The sequence below is a fragment of the Barbus barbus genome (assembly GCF_936440315.1).
Source record: "Barbus barbus genome assembly, chromosome: 17".
NCBI lineage: Eukaryota > Metazoa > Chordata > Actinopteri > Cypriniformes > Cyprinidae > Barbus > Barbus barbus.
This window is the reverse complement of record NC_136745.1, coordinates 27751583-27768346: the sequence shown is the minus strand read 5'-3', so window position 1 is coordinate 27768346 and position 16764 is coordinate 27751583.

Sequence of the window (16764 nt, the reverse complement as noted above, 5' to 3'; positions counted from 1 at the left end):
TTATTTAAAATGGGATTAAAAATACATATTTTGTAATAATGTGAAAGTCTTTACAGTCAAGTTTAATTTAATGCATCCTTTCTGAGTTATTCATTTCTATATTAATTTCTTTAAAACAAATCTTACTGACCCAAAACATCATATCATATCTATGTATGTATGTATGTATGTATGTATGTATGCATGTATGTATGCATGTATGTATGTATGTATGTATATATATATATATATATATATATATATATATATTATAATTACAGGGACAGATTATGGATTAATAAAGGCTTGATTCCTTACACAAAACTAGGCTATAGCCTATAAATGCTTCTCCATATAATGCATACTTATAAACTAATGCATTTTGATGTTTGAATCACATAACTAGTCTTTACAGTCAAGTTTGATTACTTTAATGCATCCTTTCTGAGTTATCAATTCTATATTAATTAATCTTACAGACCTTAAACATCTTAAAGAAAAAAAAAAACAGAGAAAGAAGAAAAAAAAGAAAGAAAAAACAGAAAGAGAACTTTGATAAGAAAAACCATAAATCTTCAATTTTGTAATATTATGTTAATATCTTTTATTAATGACTCAACCAAGATCCTGGATCGTTTGTACATAAAGCACCATGACCCAATATACTGTCTAAATGTTACTTTTAATAAGGTAAGGGACAAGAGGGACAATATATATCTAGAGGGTGAGGATGAATAAACCCGTATTGCATATTCTGTCAAAAAGCCTTTACTGAGCTGCTTCTTTTGGGTTTTTCATGCAATTGTATTATAAAAGGCCAGACCAGACATCTCTATCATCAAAGACACACCACAGAGAGTCTGTGATCGTGTGCTTCTGGAGGACCCAGATATGAACACTTCCTTGGGCAAGGCGATGAATCATCTACAAATGACTTCACCTCACAAAATACCAGTGCAAATTGCCTAAGGAGAAACCTGTAGATGCCCTATTCACGTCAGAATAATACCCTTGACAGTGAACAGCGGGGATATGCGATTGACCAGCAAACTCTTCAGGGAGAAACGTCTGACACCCTGTTGTTTCCCCACCACTCACCCGATCCATTAAAGGCTATTGTGGACAAGAATGTCTGCCGAATACCTGCCCCGATGCTATCTGGCCCTTGAGTTGGATATCTGCCTGGGATGTTGTTCTTAGAATTCAGATTTAGTTGTCATGGAGACCAACCAAACCGTCACTGCCCCAAAAGTGGCATGACACAGAGGCAATTTTGCTGTGTTTACCCTTGCCTCACACAGCCAAGGACAATATGACACATTAAAGTGATGGCTCACAATTCAGAGAAAAAGGAACAAATAAACAATAGATTGTGTGGAATAACTGCAGACTCAAAGCCCTCCGGGAACCTTCAGAAAAGAATGAGTTCATTTAAATAATTTCTATCCTCATATTTCAGACCCATATTCGAACTTATTTATAATGCGAATATCACTGCTTCATCATACTGAAAAGTATTTTTTGGACTGGTTGCAGACTCACTGGAAAAACATATGTCAAGCTCCAAAAGCACACCTATCCATGCAACTCAGTATTTCAATTAATTCTAGAGGCAATGAAATTCCATGTTTCTTTACACGCAAATTATGATTGCAGAGACCGATTATCGAACAATAAAGATTTGTTTTGCATGAATTGTAATCTAATGCATTTTTATGTTTTAATCACATAAACAGCTCAATACACATGACTTTTCTAACATAGTAAACTTGCTTGGTAGCGCACCTGGTAAACTACTGTATTTGCAATGCAGAGTCCCTTAAAACACAAATACTTGTTGAAACAAGCTAAAATGGCATCAGAAAATGTGTTTTTAATCTCAAATTTGCTTTTGTTAACATTATCAGAAAGGTTTATGGAAGGGTTCAAAGGTGGGGTAAGTGACATTTGAAATCACCAAAACAAACATGCCCCTACCCCAAAGAAGGGCTCTACAGTGCGACCATTTCTACTACTGCGTGCGACTTTGAAAAAATATAAAGGGAGCTTTAAAGGTTTCTAACGTACTTACGTGTTTTTGCAGCGTTGAGTAAAGTATCACAGGCGTATTCTCTCATTATAACAAAATAAGAGATAAGAGATTCATTGTGCAGTGTAAGGAGCTTCGTTGATTATAATGGAGTTTTGTGAGATTGCGATGAACTAAGATGAGTGACAGCTTTTAATGATTATTAAGGGAGTTTGCAATTGTGATATTGATTTAATACAACAGATCAGTTTAATAACTGTTCATTAAACAAGAAGTTAATATTAAGTGACTTATATTGTCTGACTACAACACTATTGCCTTATTTTGCTTTATATCATCACAAAAATAGTTTCAAACAAAGTCCCAGCCAAGCCACTGCGCATCTCCATTCAAACACAGCAGTGTTTCGTTCATGAATGAACTGCGTTTTTAAATGAATCTAGTGAGTCAACGATTCAATTACCCATTCATAAAGACATGAATCAGCTGTTCGAACAAATCAGTTTTAGTTTAATTTTTAACATATCTTTTCTGTTATTTAAATCATTTAATATTTCTACATTCAAAATTGTATATTTAAAACATTAACCTCAACATGAATTTATGAATTTAATTGCACTTATGCAACCTCTGAGCCTCATTAAACGTCTGAAGATACACCTACAAGCCACTTGTGTGTTCTTCTGTGCCACCTCTGTAGTACAAATTTATTTCTTAAATACTGATTTCATTTGATTGGCATCTTATTCTACTTGTTTTTATTCTGTAGTTTTAATTAGAAATTATAAAAAGCTTATAAATATATATATATATATATATATATATATATATTTTAAATAAAAGATGACACTTTTAATAAAGTTAGAAAAATGCCATTACAAAGGTAAAAACAAAATTCCCTGTTAATCACTTTGAGTCAAATATCACCTCGTAATGGGAAGGTTCATTTTTTATCAGAATATTTGATTATTGATTTGAAGGTGCTCCTAAATTTTTGACTGTGCTGCTAAATGTTTTAAATTAGGAGCACAAGCGCTCCGAAAAAGAAAAGTAAGCGTAGAGCCCTGCCCCAAAGGGTATTTTGATAGAACCGTCCCACATAAATGTAGCCTACGCAACCCAGGCAACGATTAGTTCTGTGAAACATAAGTCGCTTTTCCACCGAAATTACCTGGAACAATATGTCCCAGGAAATTGTTTTCCCCAGACATGTTGCTGTCTGCATTTCCATCACAGTCTAAAGTACTGAGAAGATTAGGCAAATAGTCTAGTGACGTAATGTTAGGTCTGCCTGGGTTGCGTAGGCTACATATATGTGGGGCGGATCTATCAAAATAGGGGCGAGACACTTTTGGGGTGTTTGTTTTGATTTCAAATATTAACATTGGCTTCCAGAAATTTCTTACCCTGACTTTAAACTTCAAGCTATTTCAACTACTTTAAACTTTCAGGCTTTCTCAAGCCATCATAAAGTTTGTCTTGACTAGCTTTTTTTCCCTTTTTTTTAAACTAGCTTCTTTTTGTGTTTCATAGCTGTTACATTAGTCTTTGCACAACACATAGGATGAAATCCACATAAATAAACAGAGTTTTATTGAGTAGACTGTATAGGTTTCTTTTTACAGTGTAAGATATCAGAGACTGAATCAGACAAAGTGAAGAGGCGATCAGAACATTGAAACATGAGGAGCTGGAATTCAGAGAGGCTCCAAGAAACAGGATGTAAGAAATCTGTCCAGATCCAGCACCAGCTAGTTTGAAAGCCTAACCAGCAAACCTCTTTCACAAAACAGCTTGCAACATTGAGACAAAAGAACACTTATTGATAATTCCAATTCAAGAAGGAGAGTCAAATTTGTTGCAAGTAATCAAGACTGATGTTCACATGTAAACCTGTGATAGAAAATCACGAGCTACAGACTCTCTTGGGTGGGTCTCCACACATAGAAGACAGACCAAACCAAAATTCCTTTGTCTAAAAGAACATGCCTTCATTCTCCATAGAACTACATAAAAGACTTTCTTTTTCATATGCCCATAAAATCATCCTAAAAGGACATTTTTATGCAGAAACCCATATTATGTTTGTAACCCACATATCATGTTTTAATCAAATAATATGTATGTCTTTTTAATCATTATTGAATAGCTGAAGGATTCAGATGCATGTGTGATATGTATGAGTTTGAAAATTCATGCTTTAAATGTTTCTTCCAATCAATTCTTTGTCAAATGTATCATAGTCTTCTTATAGAAATCGATGTTCAAAAGTATACTTTGCAAGAGCCTGTAAAGTTCGGACCTCTGACTGAACAGATAACGTTCATTTATTAGGGGGGTGGAGAAACAAAGCAATACCCCAAGCAAGGACAGTATCTAATTGGTCAAGACGTCTAGATGGGACGGTCTGAAAGCAGAGTTTAAAAACTCAGGACATCCATCAAACGCTCTCTTAGTCTCTCTTACGCTCTTACGCTTTTTGTGCTTCACTTTTGCCACCGCATGCTGTTTCATGTGTTAATGTAAGTTTGCTACAAAGTCCAGTTCCGACTGCACTCGCTTCAAACTTCGACCAGACCAACTCCGCATCCTCAGCCAACGCCCAGGACCTCACTTCAAAGACTACTGAACTTCCAGCCAATCAGACACTTTGGGGAACCCCCTGTCTGAACCGAGACACAAAGGAAACCCGTAACACAGGCAATGCAAGCAAGTAACGCCTCCAAGTTCTGAATTGGTGACTTTAATATAAATCTTAGCCTCTTTGAGAAACTCAAAGCGAGAGTTATATAAGTGCTTGATGGTTGTTCAGGTCTATGCAATTGAACACATTGCTGTAAACTTGGGATTTCACATTTCCATTCTCTTAAACTCATCCTTTCCTCACTTTCTCTCTTCCTGCAACGTGTGAATGTGTGAATGCTTGTGTTCATGTGTTAGATTAGTTTATGTCATAGGTTTATATAAATAAAATCTGATTTATATTGAAAGAGAAGTATCTTGTGTTTTCTGCTCACAAGTTAATGCCTTAATCTGCCGATCTAGTTACTGTGCTGTTTAATAGTGTTTTCACTATATTTGGATTTTAATATCCAGTACAGAGTTTGTTATACGGCTCGTTCAGTGAATCGCCGTAACACTGATTCTGTTCAAATCCCTATAAAATCATAAATGATTCCCTTTGAGCTAAATTAAACTATTTCTTTAAATTACATATTAATATTACTTGTATTACGTTACAACAGTGCAAAAATATGGCCACAAGCACGTATTTCCAATGATCCTTGAGGCTGTTTACATACTCATGTCCTAACGTGTTTTCTTGTACCATGTGTGCACGGGAAATAATCATGCAAAAATGAGATTCCGTCATGTCCTGAGTTTGATTGCACCCGTGGCACATGATCTTCCAAGAAATGTATCTTTGATTGCAACAGTGTCAAATATAATCATTTTGGAGATGCGTGAGAGAAGTATTCCTTGGACAGCACAGTGTGTGTCTCATCAGACGAAGAACAGAACATCATGATCCGATGTTCCAAACTCTAAAGACCAGGTCGGGGATTTTGAAGAAGTTACGGCCGTAATAGAGAGCCACTTCACCCTGCATCCAGCTTCAGAAGAGAGCCAGTAATGAGACTGCTTGGAGCGACTGCTAATGAGTACTGTGGACTTTCCATTTGAGCTTTAACTAGACGTATAATAGTCCTTACCAGCCAATTCACACAGGGTGCTTGAGGTTAAAGCTCGTGATATACTGGCAACAGCTTCAGCAATTCACTAGATAACTCAAGAGGCGACATGTCATTTCACAAGGAGAAAATTGCATCACAACAGGAACAGATTCCCTCACAGAATGACCGTCTATTTGTTCCTGAAGAGGATGGAGTAAACTTTGGTCAGCGTCTATAAATCAGACTGAACTTTTGTGGAAAGTGGAAACGTTTTTGTTGTTGTTGTTGTTGTTTTAGAGACATGGCACGACACATACCATTATAAGTTTTATTATTATTATTAAAATTATTTTTTAAATACATACTTACAATATGGTTTTATATTTTTTTATAAATATTTATAATATAATATAATACAATATAAAAGTTTGATCAGAGTATATAAATCAGAGTGAGCAACATTATTATTATTATTATTATTAAACTGATATTTTTTTTTAATTCAGAGAATAAGTTTGCTAATTATTTTTTATAATAATATAATATTTGTAAAACAACAATGAATATAATCAAAATAATGTATTATTAAATAAACCTTTGTACATTTTAAGAAAATGTCCTGTTCGATGTATTTTTACTGGACAACAAAATACTGATTAAGAAATTACAGCTTAACAGAGGGTGTGCTTTAGTTTCATGAGCATAAAGTTCAAGCTCATCTTCAACTGCATGTTGTCCAGTGTACTAGAAGTGCAATATGCCTTTAGTATCCTGCTGGAACAGGAGCAAAGGTTGCATTTACAACTTCCTTGACGACTGGTTCATTCCATCACAGTCTCATTAAAATGTCAGGTATAGGGAATTATACTGTGTAACAGGGCCTCATAGTGGATAAGTAGACCTGCGGTCAATTGACAACATAGAGCCACCTGGAATTCTTGTCTACAACAGTAATCAGGAAAATGACCATGTAATGGAAACAACCGTATGTTCTGACTCTTATTACTTCTGAGATTTAATTCTTTGTTTACTCTGCTGTATTCTCTGTGGCTCTGAAACATTTAATTAAACAATAAGTCAAAAGAGGCCATGCTGTCTTGTGAATATATATCATGCAGAAAGCTCTTACTTCCTGCAACCCTTTTAGCATTCAATACATTCAATATAATACAGCATAGCCTCAAGTGTCTGACTGCATGTAAAAAAACAAATACCACATATAAAATATTAAGATATGCATGCACTGAATATATACATGTTTATAATTTTATATATATTAAATATTATAATTTTATATTATATGAACATTTTAATTTTATAGTTAACTTAGTCTGTGACATAACTAAACATTTCTATGCAAATAATATTAATAATAATAAAAACATTTTGGATGCTGAAGCAAATGGTGAACAGGCGATTTATTTAGTAACTATAAGAAGTGGATTGTAAAATTCACCGATCAGGACCAAAGCAGAAACCAGAGCTATCCATTTTATGATTTCAGCAATTAACCTCTCAATTAATAAAGTATGTTAAATATATTAAATGTTTTTTTTTAATATTGTTGTATGTTTTATTGGAGATAATAAATGATAATTTTAACTTAACTAAGTGAGCACTGCAAATTAAATGTCCACACTCTGATGCAACAAACACATTTTGTAGTCAAAATGGTGTGATTAACCCACACAATTAACCTGGTGTACCACCATTTGTAGTCTACAGTGTGCTTAGTCATTGCTACCAGAATAGTTTTCTCATTATTGCAAAGCAGTCTGACACCAATTTGCCTGATAGAAAAGTTTGGGAAAGGCCCTCAGCATGACCTTACTGTGAAGACCTAAAGTTAACTTGTGAAATCATTATAAGTGAGACTTCATGACACTGAAGACACTTAATATCATACGCCATAATGTATCTAGATCATTATTTCTAAAAAAAAAAAAAAAAAAAAAAAAAGAAAGAGAGAGCGAGAGAAAGAGAGTGAACTGGTTCTACAAAAATGAAAAACAAAAAGAATGAAAAACCACTACAATAAAAAACAGTTAATACAGTAATATTGTGAAATATTATTTTAATTTCGAATAACTGTTTTCTATGTGAAAATATTGTAAACTGTAATTTATTTCTGTGATCAAAGCTGCATCATTACTCCTGGCTTTAAAGTCAAATGATCCTTTAGAAATCATTCTATGTTGATTTGATGCTCAATTATTAACAGTCGTTCTCATTATTATCAGCCTCCTTTTATGATATATTTTTTCAAGATTCTATGGTGAACAGAATGTTTAAAAGAACAGCATTTATATTAAATATAAATATTTTGTAATATTATAAATATCTTTACTGTCATTTTTTTTATTTCATTTTTGCTCAATAAAAGTATCAATTTCCTTTAAAAAAACAAACAAAAAAAAACATCCCCAACTTCTCAGTAGCCCCTCAATGCAGAACAAAGATCCAGGGGGCGAAAGATACATTACATGATGGAGATGGTCCTCACTGAAGAACACAAGATCCAGGGGGTGGTGTTGGATCCACATCTAGGGGGTGGAGCTTGGTAGGTTTAGGGGTGGAGATGGGTGGGTTTAGGGATCAGGGGGTGGAGACCGGTAGGTTTAGGTACTGTAAGGTAGGAGGAGTTGGATCTAGATCCAACCTCGCCCCCTGGATATTGTGTTCTTCAGTGAGGACCATCTCCATCATGTAATGTATCAGGGTTTCCACAAAAAAAAAAATAATAATAATAATAATAATAAAATAAATTGAAAATATATTTATTTATTTATTCTTTCTTTTTTCTTATTTTTTTGTGTAGCATTACATTATTATTATGATTAGTATTACTAAGTTTTGAAAAGCAGATGCTTTGGGTATCAGCTAAAGAAAAGTTGCAATCATTTTTTGTTCAAACTTCATCTACTACCCATCTGCGAAAGCCACTAATAATGTGATTTCCTCATAATTAAAATGTAACACCAAAAGTGCTGTGACAGATCTGGCATCGGCTGTCCAGATCAAATCGGCCTTATTGAGGCGATGGAATGTGAGATTTGTCATCCCATTATTTCCGTGTCATCTTGGTTCTCGAGGCAGAAAGCATGTTTTGTAGTTGTTCGGGGATCAAAGACAGAAGCTTCTGGCTGCTTTAACGAGTGTGAAGAGAACCTCCAATCTGGCAGCTCAGACCACCTGTTAAGGTTATGGACTCATTTCACAGGATGTGACTTTTATGAGGCAGCGAAAGGCTTCAGAAGACTAAATAATGATGTTTTACATCAGATCTCTGGCAGAACTAATGGACAGTGACAGTGAGTCACACAACAACATCAGCACTGACTGACTGTAACTTTGACCAAATCAGTAATTCAATCACCAAACATGCCATAGTTAGTCAGTTTCGATCTGTGCAGTTATAAAATTAGTCAACAGAAACATGGATAGTTTAGATGCTGAACTCAATTGGGACACTTTTTCCATTAAGATGACCAATTAACCTGAATTCACCCTAGTATATATGCGTCAATCAACAAGGACACATTAAATTGATCAAAAGTGACAGTAAAGACATTTTTAGTATTGGTATTTTATAATGATTGATTTGTGATGTCAAGATCATGTGACATTGAAGACTGGAGAAAAAGTCAGCTTTGCATCACAGGAATAAATTATATATTAAATTTTTTTTTTAATATATTTTTACAAGTAGCATGCGTGTGTGTGTGTGTGTGTGTGTGCGCGTATATATAGATTTTTTTTTTTGCACATTTGTTGCATTCAAAATCCATCATTATTCATTATTACTGCCTGTCTTCATGCATTTTCACTCTCTGCCAGTCAAACTTGAGAATCAGAACTAGCTATAACTATTTATAATGATCATGGTTAACTTAACAGACTTTTGATTTCATGGGGTATGCAAGTAAACTGTATTTCTGTTTTTACCAAACAGTCTTTACGCAAAGACAAGACCAGGATCAATGTGTTGACATACAGCACAACTGCGCTGACAACGACCCGAGTTCGATTCCCATCTCGAGGTACTTTGCCGATCTTCTCTCCTCCCAGTACTTTCCTGTTGTTACTCTACTGTCCTATCCAAATAAAAATGATTAAAAAAAATAACTTAAAAAAAGACAAGACCAGATGCATTGGAGAATTTCAGGAGGCAAAAACATGTTGGGATGTTATATCCCGGAATGGTCAAACAAATTCCCATTACTGGAACATGGAGTACCAGTTAATGGTTATAAACTTGATAATGATCTGTCCAACAGCTGCTGTAAAGCTTAGAGCTCAACAACATCTTCACCAAACTGATAATAGCTAAAACATCAAAACTTCTTCAGCCAGTTACCATATTCTTGCCCAAAACGTAGTCTGCGCGGATATGCATGGATGACTTTTCCAGGAAGAAATGTTGACGTGTAAAGCTGCTGGATCATGACCACTCTAATAAAATCAATCTCTCATCCTGATATGAGATTGACTGTTGCCCTTCACCCGGATGAACTGCAGAGAGGACTCGCTATGGGTTTTTCTACATCTACATGATTTAAACCACACCTGAGGCATGGACCAAAAAAGTGCTATACCAAACAGGCAACAAATTCTAACAAAACAAAAAACAGTAAAAGTAAACTAAAACAAAAACAGTCAACATAAACTAAAACAGCAAAACTAAACAAAAAGAGTAAAATCAAATTAAAACAAAAGCAGTAAAACTAAACAAAAACCGTAAAAAGTAAACTAAAACAAAACAAACAAACAAACAAAAACAAAGACAAAAAGTAAACTAAAATAAAAACATCAAACTAAACAAAAACAGTAAATTAAAACAAACAAAAAACTGTAAAACTAAAAGACAGTAAAAGTAAACAAAAGCAAAAACAAAAAAACTGTAAAACTTAACAAAAACAGTAAAAGCTAATTAAAATAAAAAACAGAAACAATAAAATTTAACAAACAGTAAAAGACCAATAAAACAGAAGCAAATAGCAAAAACAGTACAACTAAACAAAAACCGTAAAAGTAAACTAAAACAAGACAAACAAAAATCAGTAAGTTTAAACTAAATCAAAAAACAGTCAAACTAAACTAAAACCAAAATAAAACAACTAAACAATAAACAGTAAAAGTAAACAAAAGAAAGAACCAATATATTAAAACTAAAATAAAGTAATCAAAAACAGTAAAAGTGAACAAAAACAAGAACAAAAATCACTAAAACTAAACTAAAAGAACAGAAAAATAATGGTAAAACTAAATAAATCAAAGTAAAACAAAACAGACAAACAGGACATTTCTTTTGAAAATTCTTTCTTCTTTTTATCGTGTTTCTTAAAACATTTAAAACCACAAAAATAAAGTTTTTTTTTCATTTACATTTGTGGATAAATTAAGTTATGGCAAGTCAGAATATCATTCTGTTGTATATTCACATTTAAAAAATACTGACTCTTAAATCATTTTTCAACAGTTTGCTTTATATAATTCTCTCAGCAGCTGTTGCTCCAAAGCCAGTGCCAAGAGCAAGCCAGCTGGAGATCTCAGCGGTCACATGAGACCCCTGGTGCTCCTCCTACTGCTGCTGGCCACGGCCTTCTTCACACTCAGAGAGACGAGGGGACAGAATGAGAACTTGGATTTGGCCATAATGAACTGTGGGGTCCTAACACAGACAGACGGCGGGAGATCCCAATGGGAAGATGGAAGAGCTGGTCTTGCACCAGCCAAACAAAACTAGTTCATCAGCTGGCCCTCAATGACAAGATAAACAGAATAATTGGCAGAGGGGTGGTCACCTGGCATCTGCCAGCATGAGCTCACCCAGACCGCCGGCCAGACCGCCTGCACAGTCAATGGCTTCATCTTAAATTGCTCCAGAGGGAACGGGCCAGATTATTGACCTCGTGCCAATCGAACAGAGGTTCTGTGGAAGCTTGTTTCCACCACAGGCTAAAAACAAAATAAAAAAGGATATAAAAAAAGCCAACTTTTTGTCTCGCTTTTTTTTGTAATGTGATGAAGTAATAATTGAGAGACAGTCAGAATAGCAAGAATTTACAAAGCCAGAATTTAGAGAAAAAGTCAGAATTGAGTGATGTGAAGTGAATGTGAAGTGAAGTGGCATCATTTTGGAGCAAAATCCACACCACAAACATTAGTAAACATAAGTATTTAACCATTTTGTCTCACTCGAAAGCACTCAAAAAGTATTTCACATCAATCTTCACTCCATACCCCATAATGTCAAAGCAAAACACAGATTTGTCATAACTTTGCAAATTTACTAAATAGCAAAAACCAAAAATATCACACTGCATAAATACCCCCCCCCCCCCCCCCCCCCAAATTAAGATCTAAATACTTTCTGAATCAACTGTTTATATGAAACTCAAACTGACACCCTCAACTAACTCTCACTCACTGAGCTTGGCTAACTTTAGCTTTCTATTTCCTTTCAGTTTGGAATCCTGTTCATTTCCTCACCGTTGTGTAGTTTAAGAGCCTCTGAGGTGAGCATATTTATTAAAGTCTGATATATCCTTTTATAGAAATAATTCCCTAAATTGCAACACAAGCATATTCATATTTTGAAGTTATGGTTCAAAAGGTGACCAGCACAGTCCGCATCGCTGCGATATACGGAGCAGCATTTATTACAAAGAGCCCCATTAACATTTTTTATGTAAAGAATACTAAAATTCTGGTGCTTTTATTTTGAGGAAAATCTCTCTTACAGAAATGAATGATGGTCTGGCTGTAAAGCCATAACACAAAGAGGCTAAGGCAGATGGTGGTGTTCCTGTAAGGTGGATTATGTAGATTCAGCATTTCACAAAAGGACATGAATAGAGATGCCAATAAACTTTGCTTATCTCAACAGCTTTGGAGCTTTATTCAAATGTATTTACACCAGCAATGCATACAGAATCACAAAACAACATCCTTACGTTTAGTCCAAGAACGGAGCTGAAAACTGCTGGAACAAAGTGGATCTTTTCTCTTTACGGTTTTTATAGTTTATGTAGCATTTTAAGACCGCTTCTTATTGATTGGAGGAAATGAGGCACAGAGAAGAGCTTTCATATGAATAAATGTGAAATGAGCTCAAATGGAGATCGCAGATGCTTTCACTTATGCCCTGAGGTGGGAGATCTTGGGTGCTGAACTGATGACCGATAATTAATGGCACAATTACACTTCATTAAAGTGATGAGATTCACAGCAAATGAGAGTCCAATCAATACAGAGACAGTTCTTCAGGATCACACTGTTTATTACAGCTCACTCTCTCTCCTAACTTTTCCTTTTAATTTATTTTTATTTTTTTATTTTAGTCATGATCATAGAATTATATCTACAGATAAAGACAATGTGTGTGTTTTAGATCCTGTTCTCCATTTTAAGTTTTTCACAGCCTTATTCACAATAAGCTCCTGCGGTGTGGGAAAAATAAATAAAAAGTACAAATGTTCTATGCTGTCTCTCAATTACAAGTAGGTCATAAAAGTGGCATGCGTAATAATTATAAAAGAATGAGCAAAATGCTCATACACTGAGTCAAGCATTCAACAGATTCGTTCAAAATTGATGATTCATTCAGGAAAGGGAAATAGTTGGTTCTGCTTTAATTTTGTTTGGAAATATTTTCACTGGCAGAGCAAAAATATGCAATTTGTTAACCCTCAGGCCATGTAGATGTAGATGAGTTTGTTTCTTCATGGGAACAGATTTGGAGAATGTATCATTACATCAATTGCTCACCAACAGATCCTCTGCAGTGAATGGGTGCCGTCAGAATGAGAGTCTAAACAGCTGATAAAAACATCACAATAATCCACAAGTAATCCACAATATGATGTTTTCAAAAAACTTCAAACTCTATCCATAATCTTGTTTTCTCCCGTGTAAGGGCCTAATTCCCAGGAGCAAAATAAAGAAAGAATGCATGAAATGCATGGAACAGGAACAGATAAGATCACATAAAATGTGTAGAAACTTCTAGATTGGCTATGCAGCCATACTGCCATCCAACGTTGCAAGGGAAAAATACAGTGTATGCACTATTTTTGTTGATTGCTTTTATTGTATGAACAAAAGTGAAAATTTGCTTAAATTGTATTCACTCTCAGGCCATCCAAGTTCACATCGAGTTCACAATAATCCACACGACTCCAGTCCAATCTTGTGAAGTAAAAAGCTGCATGTTTGTAAGAAACAAATCCATTGTTAAAGCATTTTAACTTTAAACCGTAAGGTCAAAATACAAGTCCATATATTAGCAGAGGCGGACAGTAACTAACTACATTTACTTGAGTATTGAACTTAAGTACACTTTTTCAGTATCTTTACTTGAGTATTATTTTTTTCTGGAAACTTATGACTTTAACTTCACTACATTTGAAAGACAAATATTGTACTCCACTACATTTCTATCAAGCTACTCGAAGTAGAAAGTCATTACTATGTAGCTGCTTGAAAGTCAGTGGGTAATTTTTTTTTTCTTCTCCAAAACGTGACTTTCTTTTTTCAGACAGTTTATCAGTAATCAGTCTTGTAGGGCTACATGAAGTGATTTCCCAGCATTTTTGTGAACACTGACCAGTTGCAAATATGATATTTATTTACAACAATTCAATAATAAAAAGTTAATAATGTGGTATATATAAGGCACAATATTGTCTGATTTTGCTCAGTTTACACTTGAAAATATTACCTATAAAGCCACAGAAGAACTGTTGTGTGTCTCCTAATAAAACACAATAGGTGTTGGACTTGAAGCAGCACTGCGCAGACAGTGTGAGATCACTACCATCCTGCTTTTGTGGGGGTGGGTAGGGTTGTTAAATAATAATAATTTTTTTCCCCCATAGGCTTTTAACATTCTAAAAGCTCTTTATTGCAAAGATACTACAAGCTAGTCAGTGCATTCAGTAGGTGTAATGTATTGTAAGCTTCAGAGGTATTGCAAGGATTACAGTGCATTGACATAAAAAGGACATTTACTTTTGGTACTTAAGTACTTTTAAAAGCAAGTTCTTCTGTACTTTTACTTAAGTAAAAATATGTCTTTACAACTTTTACTTCTAATGGAGTAATATTTGACCAGCAGTAGCCTATCTGTCCTTTCACTCAAGTAATGGAGTTGTGTAATTTGTCCGCCTCTGTAAATTAGCAATATCATACACACGACTATGAGTGTGGTGTTGCGTTTAAACAACAGTTCAATGACATAAATAAGAAACAACCACGGAGTGTCTTAAAAAACATTCAGTGTAGGGAACTACTTCTTCCACCAATGAATCAAATCACAAATTTACAGTTTAACACATAGATAGATATGTATACGTATCTATGGTTTACATACAGCTGAAATGTTAATCTCATATTCATCTTTTGATGTCAAACCCAAATATTTTCAGTCTACAGCAAAAATAAAGGAATTGGCCTTACTGTTCCAATACTTTTGCACTATATATAGCCATCCCACATGATAAAATACTATAGTAAATACTATAGTGTTTTTGAACCATACTATAGTAAAATACTTGAATTGATTTGTTGTGGTAATTCTATAGTTGCTGTGGTAATATAACAACTATAGTAATATAAACAAATTACTTTACCCAGGCCAGTACTGTACTAAGTTTTCTACAACTATAGGGTATATTATACTCCAATACACTACAGTTTATTGTAGTAAAAACTAAAGTATACTACAGCATTTATCACAGTTTATTAGTTCACTATAGTTAATACTGCAGAAAGTGTTGTAAATACAGTATAATGCACTTTACTATAGTATGGTTCAAAAACACTATAGTATTTACTATAAATTACTATAGTATGTTTTCATGTGGGATTATAGAAGTTACTAAGCAATTTAGTCACAAAGGCAGCGCTCTGATTCAGCATTAGTTATATAAAAATAAAGTTATGAGACTTCACACTCAGCCAAAACTATTTGCTCTGGAACAATTAACAGATTAATGAGACCAAACTAATTATATTTTATGTTTAACCAATATAGAGACATTAGAGCCAGCGGCAAATTCCAGAAGATCTGGCTGAGGTGAGGTTGTTCTCTGTGTGTTCATGAGCGCTAAACGCCTGCTGGCACCCTGGAGCTCCATCTCTGAAAACATTGAAGCAAAAATGTCTTAATGATGGATTTGTTTCTTCAAAAGACAGCTTTGCACTTAACAAGATGTTAATTGATGGACTGGAGTGGTGTGGATTACTTGTGGATTATCGGCTGTTTGGACTCTCATTCTGACGGCACCCATTCACTGCAGAGGATCCATTGCTGAGCAAGTGACATAATGTTACATTTCTCCAAATCTGTTCTCATGAAGAAAAAAATGTATCTACATCTGATCTGAAAGTAAATATTATTATGTTATTTTTTATTTTTTTTGGTTGAGTTGATTGTGATAACCTGTGCAACTCGGCCTGATTTTTGGAACAACTGCACGTTTTTGCTCACGTGAAATACCTTAAAAAACTGTGTAACAGTATTGTAACAGTATAGTATCAATGTATTGTTTGACCATTATTCTGTATATGAATGCTTCATAGAAAGCGTTACCAAATATATTTATGTAATTGCTAAATTTACATTGAAAACATGCTTAATTGCAATGCTTTTTTTGCATTTTAACAAAATGCGTGTATTCAGAGGTATTTTAACAAAATGTGTGTATTCAGAGGTCTTGTCCTTGTCAGTATCCCGATGAAAGAACAGACAGTTGCTGTCTCCTCTGCCTTCCCACCTGCTAATGTCATTGAGATGATCCATGTCTTTCAGACATCCTTTCTCTCTGGCTGACTCGTAGATGTGACAAAAATAAAATACTTTTGACACGAGACAAACTGGCCATAGAAGGCATCATATACTGCAGATGTGCTGGCATGCCAAGTTCTCACGCCAAACTTTATAGCACGCAGATTCCTTTAAAAAATTATGCAGCTGCATAAAACACTGGAATTTTAGTACATTTTCATCTGCACAATACTGTAATTTTGGGAGCTTTTTGTTTTCTTAACACTGTTATGTCAGCATTTTTAATGTTAAAG